The sequence below is a fragment of the Maylandia zebra genome, linkage group LG2, assembly GCF_041146795.1.
Source record: "Maylandia zebra isolate NMK-2024a linkage group LG2, Mzebra_GT3a, whole genome shotgun sequence".
In the NCBI taxonomy this organism is placed as follows: domain Eukaryota; kingdom Metazoa; phylum Chordata; class Actinopteri; order Cichliformes; family Cichlidae; genus Maylandia; species Maylandia zebra.
Window position 1 is genome coordinate 23,917,974 of NC_135168.1, and position 22,112 is coordinate 23,940,085.

The following is a 22,112-nucleotide window of genomic DNA, read 5'->3' on the forward strand; positions in this document are numbered from 1 at the left end:
TGGTCATGCATGGAGAAAAGGAAGAAAAACAGTCTGATGTTTGTTGTGTGAGCTTTTCAAACGACGAGTGCAGCTAATTTAATCAGCACAGAGCCAGCATGGTGACAGTAAAGCAGCAGAGAGAGGAGAGGATCAAATGGCATGCACTTTGTTTAAATTTGTTCCCTTTTTATCACGAGGTGGAAATGTGAGACGCTCTGCTATCTCAAGCCACAGGAGATGCGTTGTTCTGAATGCTTCTCTTCATATCTCATGCTGTCAGACTTTAAGTTTTGGAAGCTGTGCTGCAGAGTTTGGTCCAGCAGGCTGAATGTAGAAACTTGTGTCTAATCGAGAGTACAAACCATCACCGAGGCACGGCACAGAGTACAAAGGCCTAAACTGTGGGGCTGTGCGATGCTTCACATTAATGTCGGACCCCCTGCCGGCAGCAGTGTTTTGTTCAGTGTGCCTCAGGCTTCTTCTTTCATATCAGTCAAAATCTGATTTATGCAAACGATGATGAAACCTGGTGCCATTTGGTGTTGTTTGACGACTGCCTGAATCCTGCTTCAGTGAACGACAACTATATGAAAAATGCTGTTAAGATGGTGAGATTCAGTCCTTTAAGTTTGCACAGTTTGCACAGTTTGCATGCTTTGTAACCAGTGGAGAACATTGTGTATTCACTGAAAGTTAACTGTGTTTGTCCAGGCAGCTGGAGCGTGGGCAGGTGATAAGCAGAAACACGGCAGTATTTCTTATGTTACAGAGGGGCCCGGGCGAGGACATGATAACTCCTGAAAGAGCGTCTTTGTCTGATAGTGGAGCGGAGTATCAAAGTGATGAACCTACAGAGAAACAAGACTTTTGTGTGCTGAAACCTTGAAAGCTTTAAGCTGTCAGGAGCAGGCGCACACACACACACACACACACAACTGTGTTTTTAGTAAGATTTTCATTTTGTGCTGCTGGCTCTGCTAAGGAGGCTGTATATTCACTTTTATTGGTTTGTGTCTTAGTTTGGAGGCTGTCAGACATCCATGTCTGACATACATAAAAGTTTCCTCGTTATGCATAAGGTCAGGGGAAAGAGTGCAACAGTACCCCTGACATTTGACCAGAAGGCTGGATTTCACATCTCATCCTGGAACGTTTTTGCATTTCGGGTAGACTCACTGCTTACTCAATTCTAACCAGCCAGTTTTTGTGTGGAACCAAAGAAAATGGTTTTGGTTAAAATGCACATTTTTACAACACTGATCACAGTTACAGCCAGACACAAGAGTGTGCTTATTGGGAACCTTTTATCTATTATTATTTATTAATTTAACTTTATTTTTCCACTGAGATCAAAAGAGAGACTGAAGTATCACCAGTGTCCCGTCATCACCACCGTCCTCCTTCACTATTCTCTCTGCGCTCCATCAGTCGATGTGGCTCCTTTGGTTCCTCGGTACAGATATTCAGCAGGAGTTGTTTCTCATTGAGATCTGATCTGTTTCAGTGTTCCTGTAACTTTTTAACAGTATACTTTTATAATTATGATGAAACTAAAAACTATGTAGGCCTAACTGAGCCTAATAATTAGCTGGCATCGTTATCTGTTTCTCAAAAACAGCTTCCAAATGTGTGATGTGAGCGCAGTGAGGGCAGATATAGTCTCAGGATTTCCTTACTTTAAACATCAAAATATATAAATATCAAAGACTAGTAAACAGAAAAGACAAAGCTCGTCACTTGTTTCAACCAAGGGCAGGTAAAAACAATCGAATTCTGCCCTCCAGCCGTTGGTAATGAGTGGAACAACTTTTATTTTATTCACTGTCTCATCTCCTGTGTCTACACACCAACACTAAGTGCTGCTGTTACCTGTGCAGTGAAACGTCTGTTTGTTTGTGAAGAAGAAGACACTTGTGTTCATAACACAAGTGTGTTGTGGCGCTGATGTAAAACAATCATCCGCTCCTTTGGAAGAGGCACAATTAAATTTTTAAGTTAGGGGAGTTGTTTGTAATGAGTGTTCAATCTGAAGCACTGCCAGGTCTACAGAGCATGTGTATAACAATGTGTGTGATAATGACAACATCATCAGCGTTGAAGAGTATTTTCCCTGGAACGCCCTCCATGAGGCATTTATAAAAACAGAAAACAAGTCCTGGAGTTGAGCCCTGTGGAGAATCAAGGCATCTTTATTAAAGACTCGATATTCAAGAAGTAGAACAATCAAAAAAGAGGAAAAAGGAAAAGAACATGAAGGATGTGTCTATACCCTGCAGAGCACTCACCGCAGCTGGGATAGTTAGTGGAGGGTACAAAATCTTACACTTGATAAATCCACAATGACTTTTCTGAGCACAGCTTGAAATCCTGCGGCGACATCATTTCCCTGAATCGTCTCCCCCATGATGATCTCACAGCATCATCACTGCTACTTTTTCTCCATCAGTGTGCAGCATCCTGGAGGTCATCTACAGGGAGTGCAGAATTATTAGGCAAGTTATATTTTTGAGGAATAATTTTATTATTGAACAACAACCATGTTCTCAATGAACCCAAAATACTCATTAATATCAAAGCTGAATGTTTTTGGAAGTAGTTTTTAGTTTGAGCTATTTTAGGGGGATATCTGTGTGTGCAGGTGACTATTACTGTGCATAATTATTAGGCAACTTAACAAAAAACAAATATATACCCATTTCAATTATTTATTTTTACCAGTGAAACCAATATAACATCTCCACATTCACAAATATACATTTCTGACATTCAAAAACAAAACAAAAACAAATCAGCGACCAATATAGCCACCTTTCTTTGCAAGGACACTCAAAAGCCTGCCATCCATGGATTCTGTCAGTGTTTTGATCTGTTCACCATCAACATTGCGTGCAGCAGCAACCACAGCCTCCCAGACACTGTTCAGAGAGGTGTACTGTTTTCCCTCCTTATAAATCTCACATTTGATGATGGACCACAGGTTCTCAATGGGGTTCAGATCAGGTGAACAAGGTGGCCATGTCATTAGTTTTTCTTCTTTTATACCCTTTCTTGCCAGCCACGCTGTGGAGTACTTGGACGCGTGTGATGGAGCATTGTCCTGCATGAAAATCATGTTTTTCTTGAAGGATGCAGACTTCTTCCTGTACCACTGCTTGAAGAAGGTGTCTTCCAGAAACTGGCAGTAGGACTGGGAGTTGAGCTTGACTCCATCCTCAACCCGAAAAGGCCCCACAAGCTCATCTTTGATGATACCAGCCCAAACCAGTACTCCACCTCCACCTTGCTGGCGTCTGAGTCGGACTGGAGCTCTCTGCCCTTTACCAATCCAGCCACGGGCCCATCCATCTGGCCCATCAAGACTCACTCTCATTTCATCAGTCCATAAAACCTTAGAAAAATCAGTCTTGAGATATTTCTTGGCCCACTCTTGACGTTTCAGCTTGTGTGTCATTAGACCACACCCCTTCTCATTACAGAGATGCACATCACCTAATATGCTTAATTGGTAGTAGGCTTTCGAGCCTATACAGCTTGGAGTAAGACAACATGCATGAAGAGGATGATGTGGACAAAATACTCATTTGCCTAATAATTCTGCACTCCCTGTAGTACGATGCCTGTGCTTGTGCAGGCGTCATTCTAGCGATAAATACCTTCACCTTATTCGATCTGTAATGAGGTGTCAGACATATTAGTAATAGTGAGATTATCATGAGTGTAAAATCAACTGCTGTATGTGGCAGCGTGCACACCGTAAACAGAACGCATGGTGAGGAGCCGCTGGGCACGTGCAACGTTATTCTCTGAAACACACAACAGTGCTCAACCAATCAGAAGCAGAGGTTTAAAAATACTCCACAAAGCAAGCCAGGTTTTAGCTCAACTTTGTCCTCTCTGTCTCCTACCTTTTGCTTTTCATTTCCTTCTCTCGTTATTTATTTATGATTTTAAGATGAGAACTTGTTCTCGTGCATTTTCACGTTTTAACGGTTTGTTTTTCAACTTTTCCCATTTCACTCATGGTTGTTAAGTGTCACTCAGGAGGCATGGGGTCAATCGTATGAATATTAAGTACGTTCCTCCATCAGATTACCTTTAGTTTGAATGAATCTCATATTTCCCTGTGCCAAATCCTTGAGATGATGGCAGGTATAAATATTGATGTTTATGGTTCTGGCTGCTGTTGGCGTTGTTGTTCGCATAACATCCTAGCATGGTGCCGATGATTATACACCACAGTGACATGTTTAACAACCTCAGAGACACAGTGCGCTGCCTCCCTGCACAACACAAACACCCAGAGAGATGCCGTGTTCACAACAACACGTCCACAAACTCCACAAATAAACAGCACGCCCATATGTATGCTAATATTAGTAGGGAGAAAACTGTGATTTCACAGCTGAATAAATGATTTGCTTCCTATTTGATCTGTAAAATTTCTCCTCTATACTCAAGGGGTGGTTTTTATTTCTCTCCATCTGCTCATTGGCTTCCACTTATTCCTTGAGTTATTCCCTCAGTCTCTCAGCAAGCGAGTTATGCTTGGAAAGAGGGAAGAACCAAAAGATGGAGAGAGCAGAGGAGAAAGGGCTCGCTGAAGGAGAAGAGGATTTTTTTCCAAACTCTGTGTTATTGGAATGAAAAAGAGATGTTCCTAATGTGGGAAAATCCTCTGACATCTGTGCAGGCAGTGAGATGACACAGGCAGTTGAAATCTTTGACCTTATGCTTATTTGGTTATCTCTCCGTTACGAGCTAACAAACATGAAGCTTTACAAGCTAAGGACTCGATGACGCGATGAGTCAAGGATCCATCTGAAAGACCAAAAGTAGAAACGATTATTAAAAAGAAACAAAAAAGTCAAACTGCTGACAGTAAGATTAGTCTGCTGTACTGGCTGAGCTGCACTTGGAGAGATCATTAATCACTGAAAATTTGCTATTATCACTTCTGATTAGATTATCAGACTGAATATAAAAGATGTCTGTACTCCTGTGCCGCCATCCACATGTCAAAGAGGCCACGCCCCTAATAATGAAAACAGGTGAGTTTTCATTATTATCTCCTTGGTGGCCGCTTATCGGGGCCTGGAGCCTGGGGCTCGCTCGGGCCACTTCGGAGGTGGGGTGCCCCCGGCCTCTCGGCCTGGGGCTCGGTCACTCAGGCACGGCTGGCTGCCGGCGGAGCTCACGGGCGCGTCACTGCAACCCCCCCTGGCTTCTGCTCCGCGGCTGCTGAGTGAGCCCTCATCTGGGACTCTCCTCAGCTCTTTCTGGGACAGTGGCGCGGCTGCCCCTCTGTTGGTCTTCCTTGGTCTCTTGTGTTCTGGGGGCCTCTGGATGTCTGGAGTTTTGATCTCCTCCATACCTGCTTCATGCCCTGGAGGACGGGGCTGTGGCCCCCCCACACCCTCTAGCAGATCATTACATGAAGGAACCTTTTAAAAAAAACAAAAAAAAAACAAGCGCGTCCATGCTCACAGGTGTACACACGGGTGATCACACCCACAAACTACACCCTTTTTGGCTCCTACCTCAAAGCACACTGTGTTCTGTTGATCTTATGTGCTGCACAATAATGTTTAATATTTAGTATTTACTGTCATATTCCCATATATCATTGTGATGTTGTTTATTCTATTACTCTTGTTCTCTTCTGCTTGCTTTCTTTTTTTTTCTCAGCAGGTGATCCAGGTGATTGATATATGCATTTTTTTTTCTGCTCATTCTGTTGGTTTTTGTTTTTTGCCCTTCTCCCCCGTCCCTCTTCTCAGCTGTTTCTCTTTCCCTCTTTCTTTCTCCCCTTCTTTCCCCCAGTCAAGTCTGTCCCGTATTCAGCAAGTGAAAATAAAATAAACAATAAAAGGTGAATCAAATGGACCATTACGGCAAGGCTGGGATGGTCAATTTGGTAAAGTAAATCCGTTGGGCATCTTTCTTTGCCTTTAGACAACAATTCTGATGGCAAAAGAGCCAAACGGGACAGGCGGAAAAAAAAAAAAGAAAAAGAAAAAAAGAAAACAGGTGAGTTATAAAAACATTTGCAGTTGTGATGAAGGTGGAAAATACTTACAGAGGCTGCTGTAAAGTTTTACCATGGGAGTCTATAGGGACTGCATCACTGCTGCCTCTGCTGAATATTAGAAGAACTGCAGGTTTTAATGATTCGTGTTTGAGCCCTGGAGGCTGCAGATGTTGCTACTTTTATATGACAAAATTGACATCGGTAAGACCAAAGAAAGATCAAATTATGAATGAGAAACACAAATAATATTCTTTTAGATGCTTCTTTGCAAACAAATATTATACTATTATTATAGAGCGGGATAACATGCAGACCTCATGTATCAGTCTGTTGGAGAAGGAGCTCTAGTCTCTCTGTCTGTGCAGTGAGCGGCTCAGAGGGCGGTCAGGATACAATACAATACAATTTTATTTATATAGCACATTTAAAAAACCACAGGTATGCCAAAGTGCTTCACAGAATGAGTTAAGAGCAGTAATAAATACAAATATAAAATACAAATGAAATATACTAACAGGCGGGTGACATAACTAACCAATAATACACCAGGCATAGTAGGCACCAGTGAAGTCCACACAAAATGCTGAAGGTTAAAACATTATAAACATTAACAAAGTGATAAAGATAAGTTCCAGTACACTAAAAATGTGGGCTCTGGGAGGCGGGGAAAGCAAGGCTAAACAAATAAGTTTTTAATCGACATTTAAAAGATTGAATTGAATCAGACGCCCAAATAGCTAGGGGGAGGTTATTCCAGAGGTAGGGTGCGACAGCGGCGAATGCGCGGTCACCTCTGGTCTTTAGCCGAGATCTAGGTCGCACCAGGAGCATTTGGCCTGCTGATCTAAGCGCTCTCCCAGGGATATAAAAGCTGAGGAGATCCGTAAGATAGCTGGGCATGGTGTTATTTATGATTTTAAAAGTGAGCAATAAGATTTTGAAATCAATACGAAATTTAATAGGGAGCCAGTGCAGGTCGGAAAGAACTGAAGTAATAGACTCAAACCTGCCAGTTCCAGGTAAGAGACACGCAGCCGCATTTTGAACGAGCTGCAGTTTGTGAACAAGGGCAGAATGGAGACCACTATAAAGGGAATTACAATAATCTAACCTTGATGTAACAAAGGCATGGATAAGTTTCTCCAGGTCCTTACGTGGTATGTAGGGCTTGGCCTTAGAGATTAGACGTAGTTGATTGAAACTCGATTTAACTACGGAGGACACATGTTTGTCCAACTTGAAGGAACTGTCCAAGACAACACCCAGGTTCCTCACAGTGTCAGAAAGAGAGTCAGCAAAGGGCCCAAAAATACCAATTAGTTCAGCCCGAGAGAAGGGAGTATCAAAGATTACAATTTCAGTCTTCTTATCATTTAGAATGAGAGAATTGCTCAGTAGCCAGTTTTTAACTTCCATCCATACAATCAAAGAAGTGTTGCAATGACGATGTGACATCCTCAGCTAGTTCAAAATAGATTTGAATGTCATCCGCATAAAAGTGAAAAGAAAAGTTGTATTTATCAAAGATTCGGCCCAAGGGTAACAAGTATAAAGAGAACAGCATGGGACCCAGCATAGACCCCTGGAGGACACCAGAGGTAACAGGGGCAATGGAGGAGGCGTAGGTACCCAATGGTGACAGAAAAGGACCTTTCTGAGGTCTTAAACCAGCTAAGGTTTCAGATCATAGGATGATCTATGATGGAGAACAGTTTGTTCAGTAACCTCCTCGACACGCAGCACAGGTCCTCAGAACCTGGGGCTGATGCCGTTAGGACCTCCTGCCCTGCTCTGGTGTAGTTTCTCCAGCTGTTGCCTGCCCACAGCCAAGCAGGGGTGTGATCCACAGAGTTCACATGGGAGGACAAAAACCAGTGAAAGTGTGGAGGCAGCAGAGGTCTGTGAACTAAACCTGTTGAAATCATTCAGCCCCTTTGATCTCCAACCCTCTCCAGGCTGCCCGCTGCCTCCTGTACCAGTTCTTGCAGTCCTTGCAGTCCTTCACCTTCATCCTTAAGCTGTGCTCCTCAGGTTGTTCCCATCTCCAGACCTGAAGACATTCTTCATTTTGTCGCATTAAATCCGTCTTTTACGTCACTGACACAAGACAGGCGCCAATTATCAGCGCCGGAGAAGCGCCTGAGAAGACATCGCGAACGCTTCCTGGTCATCCAGTGTAGATGTTAGTGAAACTGTTGGGAAGACAACGTTGGAGAAATGTGAACATTTTATTTGTACTGTATAATCTGCAGATTCTGACAGAAATCTGCAACTATCCTTTGAAGCACCACTCCTCTCTAAAACAGCAATAATGATAATTATTAGGTTATCTACATTATTATGTAAATAACAAAATAACTTAAACGTAAAGTCCGAAGTCTTTATATTAAGGGCCATCAGTCAAATAATATTGTTTGGTCTGGGTCTAAACAGAGCACGTTGTGTGTGACATCTTTTGCGCATGCGGGCCGCTTTGAGCGTTCACACTAGAGCACGTTTGCTGTCACATTTTATTTGTAGTGTGAACAAGCAGACAAAAAAATCGGATTTGATCAAAAAATCGGAATTGAGCATTAAGACCTGCAGTGTGAACGTAGCCTTACAATCCGATTTTACTGTTCTCAAAGCAGGACACATTCCCACGGCTGGTGCAATGTTGTGTTCACAGGATTTGATGTGTGATACAATCGAACTGTTACCACATGTCCTCCCCATGTGGGCCTCAGCCTCATCTGGATAAAGGCTGTCATTTAACAAGAGGTAAATACTTCAGTGTCAGTGGGAGTAGATTATCATCAGATCTGCTCGGGGGAGGGGGACGGTGGTGGTGGGGTGTATGCATTAGCAGCGTTTGCTCTGTTTCCTCTGGCGGAACAGCTGACTGCTGGTAAAAAGCTGATGGTGCTGGTGATGTTCTGGTTAAGCTCACCAGTAAAGGCAAACACACTCTGATCTAAAAGTCAAGTTTCATGTTTAACACTGAGATTTCTAACAAATGCTGTGAGCATGTGTGAGCCTCATCAGGCAGCCCAGCAAGGTGGGAACAAACGGGGGTGCAGGGTCCGGGGGGGGGGGGGGGGGGTTACTGTTTCACAACATGAGAGAGTGGGGGAGGCAATGGAAACCTGAGACACACGTCAGGGTCGCTGAAAGCTTTTCCTCTGTGTGTGTGTGTGTGTGTGGGTGTGTGTAAGGAGTTCACACACACCCACACACTGATTTCCACAGTGAAAAAAACCTCCAGGAGATTGAAAGACAAGGCTGATGGCAGGAATGCTGGTATCACTCTGATCGCTGTGTCTCATGAGAGTTCACAGATGACTACCTCAGGAACTCAAGCATCAGTGCACCCAGCGGCAGAGCTCCAGAGGAGAAACGTGGACTCGATGTCAACCGGTCAGGGCGGCCTCGAAGCTTGTCCCTGTGTTTGACCGAGCAAACACTGTGTGAGGGTGTGTGTGAGAGAGATATACAAGTTAGACTGACACCCCTCCTCCCCGCTCCTGTCCTTCTCCCGACCCTGGATTTCCTGTCACCTGTGTGAGGAGAGAGAGAGCCGGAGTGAGCTTGTTGACAGATGCGTTGACAGGTTTCGGGTGGGGTCAGCTGAGGACAGTTGGAGGCCCTGCAGCCTCGCTCCATCCCTGCACCTGCAGGCCGGTTTTGGCCAGTGTGTTTGTGGCAACGGGTTTCCTTTCACTACTCACCGATCTGGAGGCAACAGCGAGGAACTGAACCTATGAACTCGGAGCTGTCCCAGAGATCACGCCGATGAGTCTTTCATAACACGACAGTTTAACCCACGGCTGCAGCACGAGATTCACTGAAGTAATTTACAAACCAATTTTATTCATTCATCTGCTCATCTACTCCGATAAATTCATAGGTTAACAGTGTAAACCAAACATATGTATGGTTTACACTGCTTACACTGGACATGGTGATGGAGTATGGTCACACACACACACACATTACATCGAGTGTGTGTATTGTTGCTACTAAACAACAAATGACTGAGACAAGCCTGAGACACTGAGCTCCTTCTGTGGATGAACACACACACACACACACACACACACACACACACACACACACACACACACACACACAGGCTCAGCTGTGTTTTTTCAGTGCGTTTCCAGAGGATCAAAGGTTTAGAGTCAAACTGCACTCAGAAAATCTTTCACAGATTAAAGTGAATCCGAGTAATTGCAGTGGGACTAAACGTTATGACGGTGTTGGGGCCACATTAAGGAGAACACATGAGGAGGAAACGACTTCAATTTTAGTCTCTTTGACTTTTCTCTGAAACGTTTTCTTTAGATGTGAAAAAAAGGACCTCTCCCTCATTCCCAGCATTTCATCTTTGTTATTTTTTTTAGAAGAATTCCTTCATTTTCCCTTAATGTGGACCTAATCTTCTATTTTAAACGGGCAGTTAAAAATAATGTCGAATGTATAGAAAAAAAGCAAAGCATGCAAAACCAAATAAAGAATAGTCAATAAGCAAAAGTGTCACTCCATGAAAAATTAGCCTGAGCTCCCCAGAATCAGCTGATTTTCATATACAGCTTTAAATGTTTCATTTACCTTCATACTATGAGCACACACAGACGGGTGTCAACTGAGAAACAGCTTTAATACTGTGAAGCCACTAAAGCTTAGTGGGACAAGTCAACAACGGGAGACCATATATCCCAAAGATAATGAGGGACGTGGGAACAGGTGGGGAAAACAGCTACAAACACAAGAAGAAACGCTTACCAAAATAAAACAGGAAGAGACACAACGGAACACAAAAAGACAAAAAGACAAAGGTGAAGACTGAAAAGACAGAAATGAGGGAGGCGGGAAAAAAGCCACAAACCAGACTGAAACCAGGAGCAGAAGCTGAAATACAAACGACACAAACCAGGGCCTGCTGTAAGAAAACAGTCACAGGGACAGCTGAACATTCAGTGCTGCACTTTGTAGACGCTCCCTGCAAACAGTCCAGAGGTGTTAGTGGATATGAGAGGATGGGGTATGAGTTTTCACCCCAGAATTTTAAATTTGTGCATTTATTCCCAAAAAAAGAAGCCATGATGATTTTTTTCTTGTAAGCTTGCTTGTTTTTTTTCATGAAAGTGTCTTTTTTCACAATAATCTGTTGTTTTAAAAAAATAATAATAATAATTTAGCCTTTTTTTCATGTAAATTTCACTTTTTTTCAAAATAAAAGCCACTAAGACTCACATTAACACATTAAAGTTTTGGTGTTTGGGGCTAGGACACAGGCTTATTTTAAAATGAATGTGTGGATGTCAACATGCTGGAGTGCAGAGACGTGAGTCTCTGTTAAATATGTGTCCCTCTCTTTCTGTATCTAAATCAGTCAGACACTCTCATCGCTGATCCAGAGCCTGAAAAAATTTTTTTACACATATTTTAGTCATGAAACATGAAACTTCAGACATGTTGACACTGCTGTGTGATTGAGTGAATGCGTGTTTCTGTGCAGAGGCGTCAGTATGCACGGGTCAATACAGTAGCTCTGAAAACGAATGTCACTCCACTCCTGGCAGACACGTTGATATGGTAAATATTGGAGGAAAGGCAAATGACGCATGTTCTACACCAACAGCCTGCAGAAGTGTGAACTCCACCAAAATGTGTCTGCTTAACCTCAAATGACTTGATCTGTCACACTGGTGGAACGTAAACAGGGACAAAATAGTAAAGGTGACTCTGACCAATGGTACAGACAGCAGATGAGTTTAATAAAAAGGTCATAAAAATGCTTTGTTCATGTAAAAGTTAAAAACATTTCTGGCCCAGTTTGGTCTGATATCCTCGATAAATATGGCTGAAAACATCTGCATCTGTAAAGACATTCCTGCTGTCTAATGTCTGACGGTTTAGTTTACATTAAAAGTTAGAGTTACAGTTACAGTTAGAGTTTAACACAAGATTCATGTTCCACCTACAGGACATTGACTTTATGATTACATATGACTTCGATATACTGCATCAATGAACTTAATACTTGACAAAACATGACAAAAAATGGGTGGGACCAGAGATGGGCAGTAACGCGTTACTGTAATCCGATTACTTTTTTCAAGTAACGAGTAAAGTAAGGGATTACTATTGCAAAAACGGTAATTAGATTACCGTTACTTTCCCGTAAGCCTGCAGATCAACAATGGATAATATATTGAGTGCGGCAGATAGTATGAGCGTGCAGCGTTTAAAGCGTGGAAGTACTGACCTTACTTTGAGTTTGATTCCATAAAAAGTGACAAAAATATTAGCGTCCATCGTGCGTGGGAAGAAAACTTCTTTTTGCAGCGAAAAAAACCGCTAAACTTCCGAGCAAGCACCGAGTGCGCTACGACGTAATGGGAAACTCACAGAGAAACTCGCAGATTCTTTCACTGACCGCTGCGGCACACCTGCACCAGGGCAAACCTCCGCCTGCCCCACTCCTGCTTTACAGGTGAAAATAGAGCAACGGGACCGCTGAGTCTTTGACTTTATTTATTTTCTGCTGTTTTACTTGCATCTATTTGAAAGAGTGAGTGTAAGCACAAAAAAATATTTTATTTTATGTGCTGGAATGTGCAGAAAATAGGTTTAAATGTTAAACTAATTTCTTCCAGTCAGAGAATGTTGCATATAATAAAATTTTTGCTTGATGCATAAAGTTAAAAGATTAAAACTAATAAAACAGGTTTTAAAAAGAGACTTTTCCATTTGATTACATTTTGTATGATGGATTATGCAGAAAAAGTAGAATTGGGAAGAAAGATCTATCGCTTTATCACCTCTTCAGGTTGTAAATCGTGTTTTTATAAAGTAACTAAGTAATTAAGTAATTACTTTTGAAAATAAGTAATCAGTAAAGTACATATATATATATATATATATATATATATATATATATATATATATATATAGATAGATAGATAGATAGATAGATAGATAGATAGATAGATAGATAGATAGATAGATAGATAGATAGATAGATAGATAGATAGATAGATAGATATACACACACTAACTACACAAGATCTGTGCTAAGTGTTGCAAATCTGCAAAACAGAATTGTTAACGTATTAATTTTAATTTCAATTCAGGTTTGATTTTTTTTTTGTGCGCAACGCAGATTTTCTGTGCAGAGACCGTGCCAGCAGTGTGCAATTGCGCATGTGCGCAGCTTAGAGGGAACATTGGTGGGACCTGAGATAAACTCCTCTAAACTGCCAGGATGCTGTTGATGAAATACGGTAGGAAATACATTAGATGTTACCCAGGCAACAGGTACAAGTGACCAGCTTCAAAAAGATGTGCAGTGAGCCAGAGCAGACGCCCGCGCTACACTGTTACAGGGCAGGCTCAGGGATGGGCTGTTGTAAAGGCCGAGTGGGTTTTCCATCAGTGCACCAAACAGAACTGGAGATGGTGTCTTAAATGTGGCCATGAGTGATGAGGCTGTGATACTGATACTTGTGTCGGGATGAATATGTAAACGTTAAAGTGGTGGACTGAACAGCGTGAGATGGCAGCGGGATGCATAAGGTGGATCTGAGCTTTCATTTCCTCCAGGCTCTCCTGCCCTCTGTCCAGCTTCACCTGCTGCCAGTGGCTTCCTGCCCACCTTCTGTTGGTGTTTATTTCTAGCTCAGACCTCCTCCCTCCTTTTCTCCTCTGTTCATCTGTCTTCCTTGCCTTTCCTCCCCCTCGTCGCCCCCTCCATCTCCACCTTCACCTCTTCGTAGTTCACATTTTCGATCTCATTCATTTTGTCCCTCTGTCACCAGCCCTTTCTCCCCTCTGTGACCTGTTTTCCATTCTCTCTTTGCTTTCTAACTCCCTGCTCACATTTCTCACTGTCACTCTTTCCTCATTGGCATTTGTTCCACACATTGTTTACCTTCCTCCCCCTGCTGCCATCTTTTTTTTCATTTCTCTATCTCACCTTTGACGCTCTTTTTTCTCCTTCTCCAACTTTATCCTCTGTTACCTCATTGCTTCTGTGTTTCTTCAGTCTGTCCAACCTTGGCCTGGAAATCCTGGACATGGCCCCGGGGAAACTTCTGCTCACCTTCTGATGCAGCACTAAAGCGAGGACAGTAGTACAAAGCTCTGTATATACATATACATGTATATGCGCACCAATAGTGAGCAACACTAACTTAAATTAGCCCAAACAATTTAGTCTATTAATCACTAATATCAGCATAGAACCGGCACAGCACAGACTGGAACACAGACTTCAGTTAAAATTTGTTTTATTTATATAGCGCCAAATCACAACAAAAGTCGCCTCAAGGTGCTTTATATTGTACAGTAGATACAGAGAAAAACCCAACACCAATTCTCAACACCAATGAACCCAATTCAGGGAATTTAAAATAGAAAGTAGCTCGTCCACAGAAGGACTGGTAGCTCCCCTTACGATAAGGGTTCAGATCGCGCGAACAGGTGTGGGATTAGAGCTCTGGGTAGCTCCCCAACTGGGTCTAGACTGGGTCTAGAGAGTATTTTAAATTCAGGGAATTTAAAATAGAAAGTAGCTCGTCCACAGAAGGACTGGTAGCTCCCCTTACGATAAGGGTTCAGATCGCGCGAACAGGTGTGAAATGTGTGTGTTTAGTTAGTTTGATTGTTTGCTTGTTTTAATCAATTTTAAATCATGCTTTTTATTTGCTTTTGTTTCTAATGTCTCTGTAAAGCACTTTGAATCACCTTGTTGTTGAATTGTGCTATACAAATAAATTTGCCTTGCCTTGCCTTGCCAACAATCATATGACCCCCTATGAGCAAGCACTTTGGCGACAGTGGGAAGGAAAAACTCCCTTTTAACAGGAAGAAACCTCCAGCAGAACCAGGCTCAGGGAGGGGCGGGGCCATCTGCTGCGACCGGTTGGGGTGAGAGAAGGAAAACAGGATAAAAGACATGCTGTGGAAGAGAGACAGAGATTAATAACAGATATGATTCAATGCAGAGAGGTCTATTAATACATAGTGAGTGAGAAAGGTGACTGGAAAGGAAAAACTCAATGCATCATGGGAATCCCCGGCAGCCTACGTCTATTGCAGCATAACTAAGGGAGGATTCAGGGTCACCTGGTCCAGCCCTAACTATATGCTTTAGCAAAAAGGGGAGTTTTAAGCCAAAGCTTGAAAGTAGAGATAGTGATCTGGCATCAAGCTGGCACTTCCGACTGACTGGTGTCATGGCAGAGTGTATTGTCAACCAGATGTGGGCCAGGTCTGGCAATGATGCATTATTTATGCTCCTATTTAACTATTTCAGTTAGAAGACCCAAATGCCATGTTGCAATACTATACTGCTATGGTAGCCAACGTTTCAAATGCATGTTTGACAGGTTTGTGAGTGTACACTTTATCCAAAACCTAGTGAGGGTTTACTCATCTTTGCCAGTGGGTGGCTGTAGCTCAGGCGGTAGAGCAGGTCACCTACTGATCGGAAGGTTAGTGGTTTGATCCAAGGCTTCTCCAGTCTGCATGTTGTGTGTGTGAATGTAGTTAGGAAGCACTCAGTTAAGAGAAAGTGTGTGACTGGGTGAATGTGGCATGTTCTATAGAGTACTTTGAGTAATTTGGGAGAGTTGAAAAATGCTATATATGAATCAGTCCATTCACTGACTAAACAGAGTTTTGTCATGCTACTTTTGCACTATTATGCACATGTTGTTATCACATGGCTTAATTAAGGTACACATTAGGCTGACATCTGGGGCCAGAGCTGAAACTGTTCGGGGCCAGAGCTGAAACTGTTCTGGGCCAGAGCTGAAACTGTTCTCGGCCAGCACAGGGCCAGCAGTGTGTCTGCAACTGACCCGTGGTTGCACACAACTTACACATAGTCCACATACCGCAAAGAATGACGGCCTTTTGGTGGTCCAGATCTGGTTTGCCAGAGGTAATCCACACATGGGCCAGCACAGGACCACCAGTGTGTCTGCAACTGGCCTTGTGCTGGCCCATGTCTGGGCCACATTTGGCAAACCAGATCTGGGCCACCAAAGGGCCATCATTCTTTGCAGTATGTGGGCCATGTGTAAGCACATTGTGTGGGCCATACCAATTTTACTATGTGGGACATTAATAAAGAGAACACAACAATAAATTGGATCTAAACCAGCAGGCTGAGAGTGAAGTGCTCTGTTGGGGTGATACAGTGATTATGAGGTCATGGTCAAGATGGGATTATTATAAGAGCTTGAATGTGAAGAGAAGGATTTTAAATTTGATTCTGCATTTAACAGAGAGCCAGCTAGCTTAGCTACACCGCCTGTGTAGATGGCGTTGTCACATGAACTTTCTCATCGTTGTAGCTGTACACGCCAGGCGCTCAGGCGCCAAAGCATGCAGCAATGTTTTATTCTGGTCTCAGAATGGCTCAGTACTTCTGTTTGCTCTCCATCCACCCATTCTCTTCTGCTTAAGGGTCGTGGAGCCCATGCAATCTGCCATATGGTAGCTGTTTGTTCTGCTTACCTGAAATGATTTCTGTCACAGTCACATCTTTTCCTTCGGAGAGACGAATTATAGCAAACAAACTGCATAAAGCACAGGTTTATTTGGCTCACACAATGATCCCTCTTTGTGACTTCTCCTTCCAACTATTTTGACTTCAAAAAGAAAACTACAGAGGATCATTATTGCTGATAGTGTTATCATTACTGTATTATACCTCTCTGTAATAAGTTGTACTGGAGTCGACCTGTGCTGACAGATAAGTGTGATTTGTGTCCCTCACAGGCCACGGTAAGCCCTTTTCCATTTTTCAGAGTTTATATGACAGGAGAGACTTAATACGTCTTTATTCAGTCATGTAGCACAGAGCAGATACCACCCCCACAGCCCTGATTGTTCTCTGTTTCATTTCCAGCCATTAATGGCCCGGGGCCAGACGTTTGAATCTGTATGCACTCAGATTATTTGTAGTGTTTGCACAGCAGTAACACAAAGCCCGCCGATTCTCTGCTCCAACTGAAGACCACAATGACTCAACTGTTAGTCTCACCCACCACTATCAGCAAGGCAACAGAGTCACAGTCAACTTTGTTAGTTTTGTAGTAACAAGAAGGAATCGGTGGTAAAACTAAATTAAATGCTGAGCCATGAAAAAGAAAATAATTAGATGTTATAAACATTCTAAAAGCCTATTTACACAATTGCAGTCTATGTACTTTACAGTGCAACAAGAGGGATGCAGAGGACTTCTGCTTACAGTCAATCAGACAACTAATAACAGCTGTAGTATGAATCTGTCATAATTCAGTGAAATTTGCTGAGCAGCTAACTATTCATCAGGATATCAGAATATTTGGTTATGATTGTCAGGCTCACGTGCAGCCCTGTGTCACATTACAGCTTTATCATGTGGAAGGAGTGGAGCTGCACAACAGTTTAAACATAATTTTGTGTTTTGCAAAAATATTGTACTAAAGTAAAATATGTAATCCTGCTTATACAGTTCCGATTGAAAGTTTAAGACCACTTGAAAAATGGCAAAAAACATAATTTGCATGGTTGGATCTTAACAAGGTTCAAAGTAGAGCTTCAATATGCAACAAGAAGAAATGGGAGTGACACAGAACATTTTTTGAGCATGCAGTTTAATGAAAACAACACTTAAACTACAACAGATTTTACAGCTGATCAAAAGTTTAGGACCACACTGCCAAAAAAACCCCTGTAAACCCCCCAAAACAGAAATCAAAGTTCCAAACATGAACTCAGTAATGAGTAGCTCCACCGTTACTGTTCCCAAAGTTGTTGATGCAAGCATTGTCATGAGGTGAGTGGGAACATTTCTCTAAATGGTGAAGACGGCCGCATGAAGGGCATCTACTGTTTGGAACTGTTGTCCATTTTTGTAAACGTCCCTTGCCATCCATCCCCAAATGTTCTCAATTGAATTTAGTCAGGGGAACAAGCAGGATGGTCCAAAAGAGTGATATTATTGACATGGAAGAAGTCTTTTGTCCTGCGGGCATTGTGTATTGTAGCGTTGTCCTGCTGAAAAACCCAGAGGTTACCACACAGGTGAGGGTCATGAGGACATGCTCTCTGCAACATCTGGACATAGCCAGGGGCCGTTTGATTCCCCTGCACCTCCTGAAGCTCCATTGTTCCACTGAAGGAAAAAGCACCTGTAAAATGTTCTCATTATGTAAAAATCAAACACATTATTGGATTTTTATTACCCATGTATTGCTGGGCAGCTTGAACTATATTACTGTTATTTATCACAAACAATGATGGTTTAGGCAACAAAGGACTCTTTGACTCTGCTCACATTAGCTCTCTGGTTCACTCTTGTTTTATTCACTTTTTACCAAGCTGAGTTCCTCTGTGTCAGGCTCTGAGGTGGAGATTATTATTGGTGCCTTTATTTCATCACATCTGGATTATAGTTAATCACTGTGTTGTCCTTTACCAACCTCCCAGGTTGTTCAGAGTGCTCACATTCAGACTTGCTGCCCATCAACCCATCAAGCCCACTTTAAGATTCTGCTATCGACTTTCAGACCTCTGCATGGACAATCACCAGAGTACATCAATGAGCTTTTACATCCAAACCTCCTCAGCAGGTCACTGAGGTCACGTGATCAGTGTCTCAGATCTGTGGATTAAACAGAAAGTGTTATCGAAATGTTTTACTGAATTCTGGGTTTGGCTGAAGGTCTGTGAGCTCTGTCCTCAGATTTGTTGTTACCCTTCAGGAAAAATCATATTTGCAATAAGAGAAATGTTAAAAATGAAGAGACTGGATGTACAGGATCAGAAACACACACATATGCACTCACCACAGAGGCTCAGTGCTGGCTGAGGCCCAAAGGCCTGAACCCACAGGCAAAGAAAGGGGGGGCAGCCCACGATCTGGGCACATGGAGGGTGTGTGTGTGTGTTGCACTGACAGAGAGGAGGGACAGTGCAAGAAGTGGGTGGAGATGAGATCCTGAGGGAGTGCTGAGGTGTGTGTCTGGTGCAGATCCTCTGAAGGCGCTCAGGCTGAGACTCACTCCTGTAACTCTGCATGTTTGTACACTCGTCTTCTTTTTCTCATGAACTTTGCACCAAACTGTGATGGGAGGACGACGGCTGTCGCCGTGCGAGCAAAGGATTTCTTTTAAAGTTTCCGAAGCGTGACGGGAGAGGAGAAAGAGGAATTCCTGGAAAAGACGTCTAACTGGACGTCAGGTAAGGTTTCCACGCTGCTTGCTGTTTATTGTGAAGAATAATACCACTATTTAGCACCTCAGTGTCACAAAACAATAGTCAGGAGGAGCTTTAAACAGGACAGAGGAGCTGAAAACTACATGAAGCTCACATGTGAGAAAAGTTCAGTTTTTGCTTCAGTTTTAAAGCACATGTAGGTTTTCTCCGAGGGCAGCATCTCTCCTTGGGAGGATGTCTGAGGTTTAACACAGAGAATAAATGACACGTTTTAGAAAAGAGATGAACGTGTGAGTGTGTGAAGTGTGTGATCTGACAGGTTTCGCTCCGAGCGTTTGTATGGGAGGAGAGTGAAGGAGCACATGTCAGCGCATGCAGGCTGACGTCCTGAGCTTCAGCCAAAGTTTCTCGGCCTTGTCTTCATATTTGTCCTCAAGCTGATTTACTGTATGAGCAGTTAAATCAGCCTCTGCAGTGCGCTAATAATTTGATGGTTTTGAAATAAGGGTTAGAAGGCGCTGAGGTGCTCCCGTATCCGCCTGCAGGGTCTGCCTGCAAACTGAGTCATGGTGTTTGAAACCGATGGAGGCGAGATAACCTTTAAGGACAAAAACACATAACTTCTCTAAAAGCACACTTTCCCTTTTGCCCTGAACCTGGCTTGACCTCACAGAGTCTGTGTTGTGTCCAGTTGTAATTTGGCTGCCGTGACCCTGGAGAACAGCTGTATCTCCTTCTTGTTCTTCTTCTTCTTTTGTTCGATGCCTTAGCGGATTTGGAACAGCAGCTTGTCTGCCCGTTCTCTGGTCGGCATGTTTGACTTGGTAAGGATTTTACCCTGGATACACCTGGAGCCAGGCCGCACATGCTGTATGTTAGCTGGTGATCCCGTCAGAGGTGGAGTAACCAGATGCCACATCTCTGATGGGATGTAATAGATTTACTAGAAATCTAGTAAATGGAGTTTCGTGTTTTTTAGGAGTGGATGTTCTGCTGGTATTTCAAAGCCAAGCGCTCCGTCTGGACCAATGGGTCATTTCTCCAGGGCCATTTAATGACAGCGTTGATAACACGGTTGTAATGACTTGTTGAGATAAAGACGTAGCTGGAAGGGTGGCTGAAACTACCCGCCATAAATGAGAGATGGATGGTTAGCTGGGAGCTATTAGTCCAGCCTGCTGGGCTCTTGATGGGACTGAGCTAATGTCTCACAGAAGATTACACAGGATCAAAAACCAGTGCTGAGAGGGCAAAATGAGGTTACATGCACCCTGATTCAAACACACACATGCCTACCAGAGCAGCGACACACTTCTCCTCCTCTTCCTCACCGAGTCCGAACGAGCCTGATTGACTGATAGCTGCTGCCTGTTAGCATCCTGTGGAACTTCTGTAAATACAGTGCTGTGAGGCAAGAGTGACCCTGTGTGATTTAAACAGTCCCGCAACCTCACATCACATGACTCATACCTTCACACAGTGGCTTCGTACCTGTTCAGGTGATCTGTTTTGGTAAACGCTGGGTGCAAAGGGGTTAAAAATGTCTCTCACAGCCACTGTAACACACACACACACACACACACACACACACACACACACACACATATCTGTGACGTGAGAGTTTTTATGAGGGCCTTCAGTGGTGCAGCGCCACATCTCTCACAGATGCTCCACCAGTAAAAGCTTTGATTGTAAAACAGAGCTCGAACAGAGTTTAACAGCAGCATGTAAAAGCTGTGGCTGTCGGGCGTGGGTGGGAGGGGAGCTGCTCCTAAACAAGGAAAAATGTCTTATTTTGATCACAGATGTCGTTAGTCTGCAGACGGAAAAGGACATGAAGGAAAAACGTGTGATTGTGCAACGCTGCAGTAACGTTCAGTTTAAAGGAAAAAAAACAGGTTAGTGTACTTGGGGCAGATTTTTGGCAAATTAAATAAAAGTGCACACAGTGATTTTTGAGTCATTAGGACAGCAGATAGCTGAAAAAAACTCTGAAAATTGCAGGTACTACTATAGTTTAGTCAGACTTTTCTCCAAAGGTTCATTCTGTTCATCTGGACGTAGCGTTTTGTGGGAGAAACGTTTCGTCACTCATCCAAGTGACTTCTTCAGTCTCAGCTGACTGCAGGTTTCCCCAATCCCCAAAACAGTACATGTGCATAATGACTGAAACCAGCCCACTGAAGGAACAATGGGCTGGGAGGTCACCTTCATCATAATTATGCAAATTCTCATGACCATTGATCAACAACCACTGATCAATGACCACTGATCAATGACCACTGATCAATGACCATGAGTACCATTCACAGAGAGTTGGGGAATGGCTGCAATCACAGCACTGTAAGATGGTGAAAGATGTACCCTTAGGCCCCCTCCTCGATTCAGAGATGGTCTTTCCCTTTTCACGTAAATGGCCTCCTTGACTCTCCTGGACAGATGTACATATGTGTACATCCTGGACAGCCTGCCTTTTGAATGCAAAATAATGCATTCTGGGTAAACTTTGAGGGGTCGTGTTCAGTGGGATAGGTGTCTGAAAAAGGTTCATTTTTACCAACACATGATAGCAGCTGTTATCCATGAACCCTCATTAAGTTGCGAAGGCTCAAAAATAAAAATAAAACCTTCAAAGGCTCCAAACAGTAAAAAGATTTGGAGGTAAAAGTTTGCATGGCTTCATTAAATATGTTAAAGATAGTGTAGGTCAGGTGGGGAAGCTCTGGTTGATTTATCAATCTTTGAACTTCTCTGGCCGTGTCAGCGCACTGTGACCACACGTGTGTGTGTGTACTTGAATAAAGCTCATTTGATTTGGTGGACACACACAGCCCAGTTTGACGTTGCATGATCCTGACCACTAAAACCAGAAAAACCTCTGAAAATGTTAACATTTAATAAACCA

General features: G+C 43.0%; 1 protein-coding gene across 1 annotated transcript in view; it reads left to right on the plus strand.

Annotated features, from left to right (window-relative positions):
• The first annotated feature begins 19,012 nt into the window (after nucleotides 1-19,012).
• fat2 (FAT atypical cadherin 2) overlaps nucleotides 19,013-22,112 on the plus strand; it is a 93,278-nt gene continuing 90,178 nt past the window's right edge. The window contains exon 1 of the mRNA XM_004552067.1: nucleotides 19,013-19,231. The gene's annotated coding sequence lies outside the window, so the exon portion shown is untranslated. The remainder of the gene's footprint in view (nucleotides 19,232-22,112) is intronic.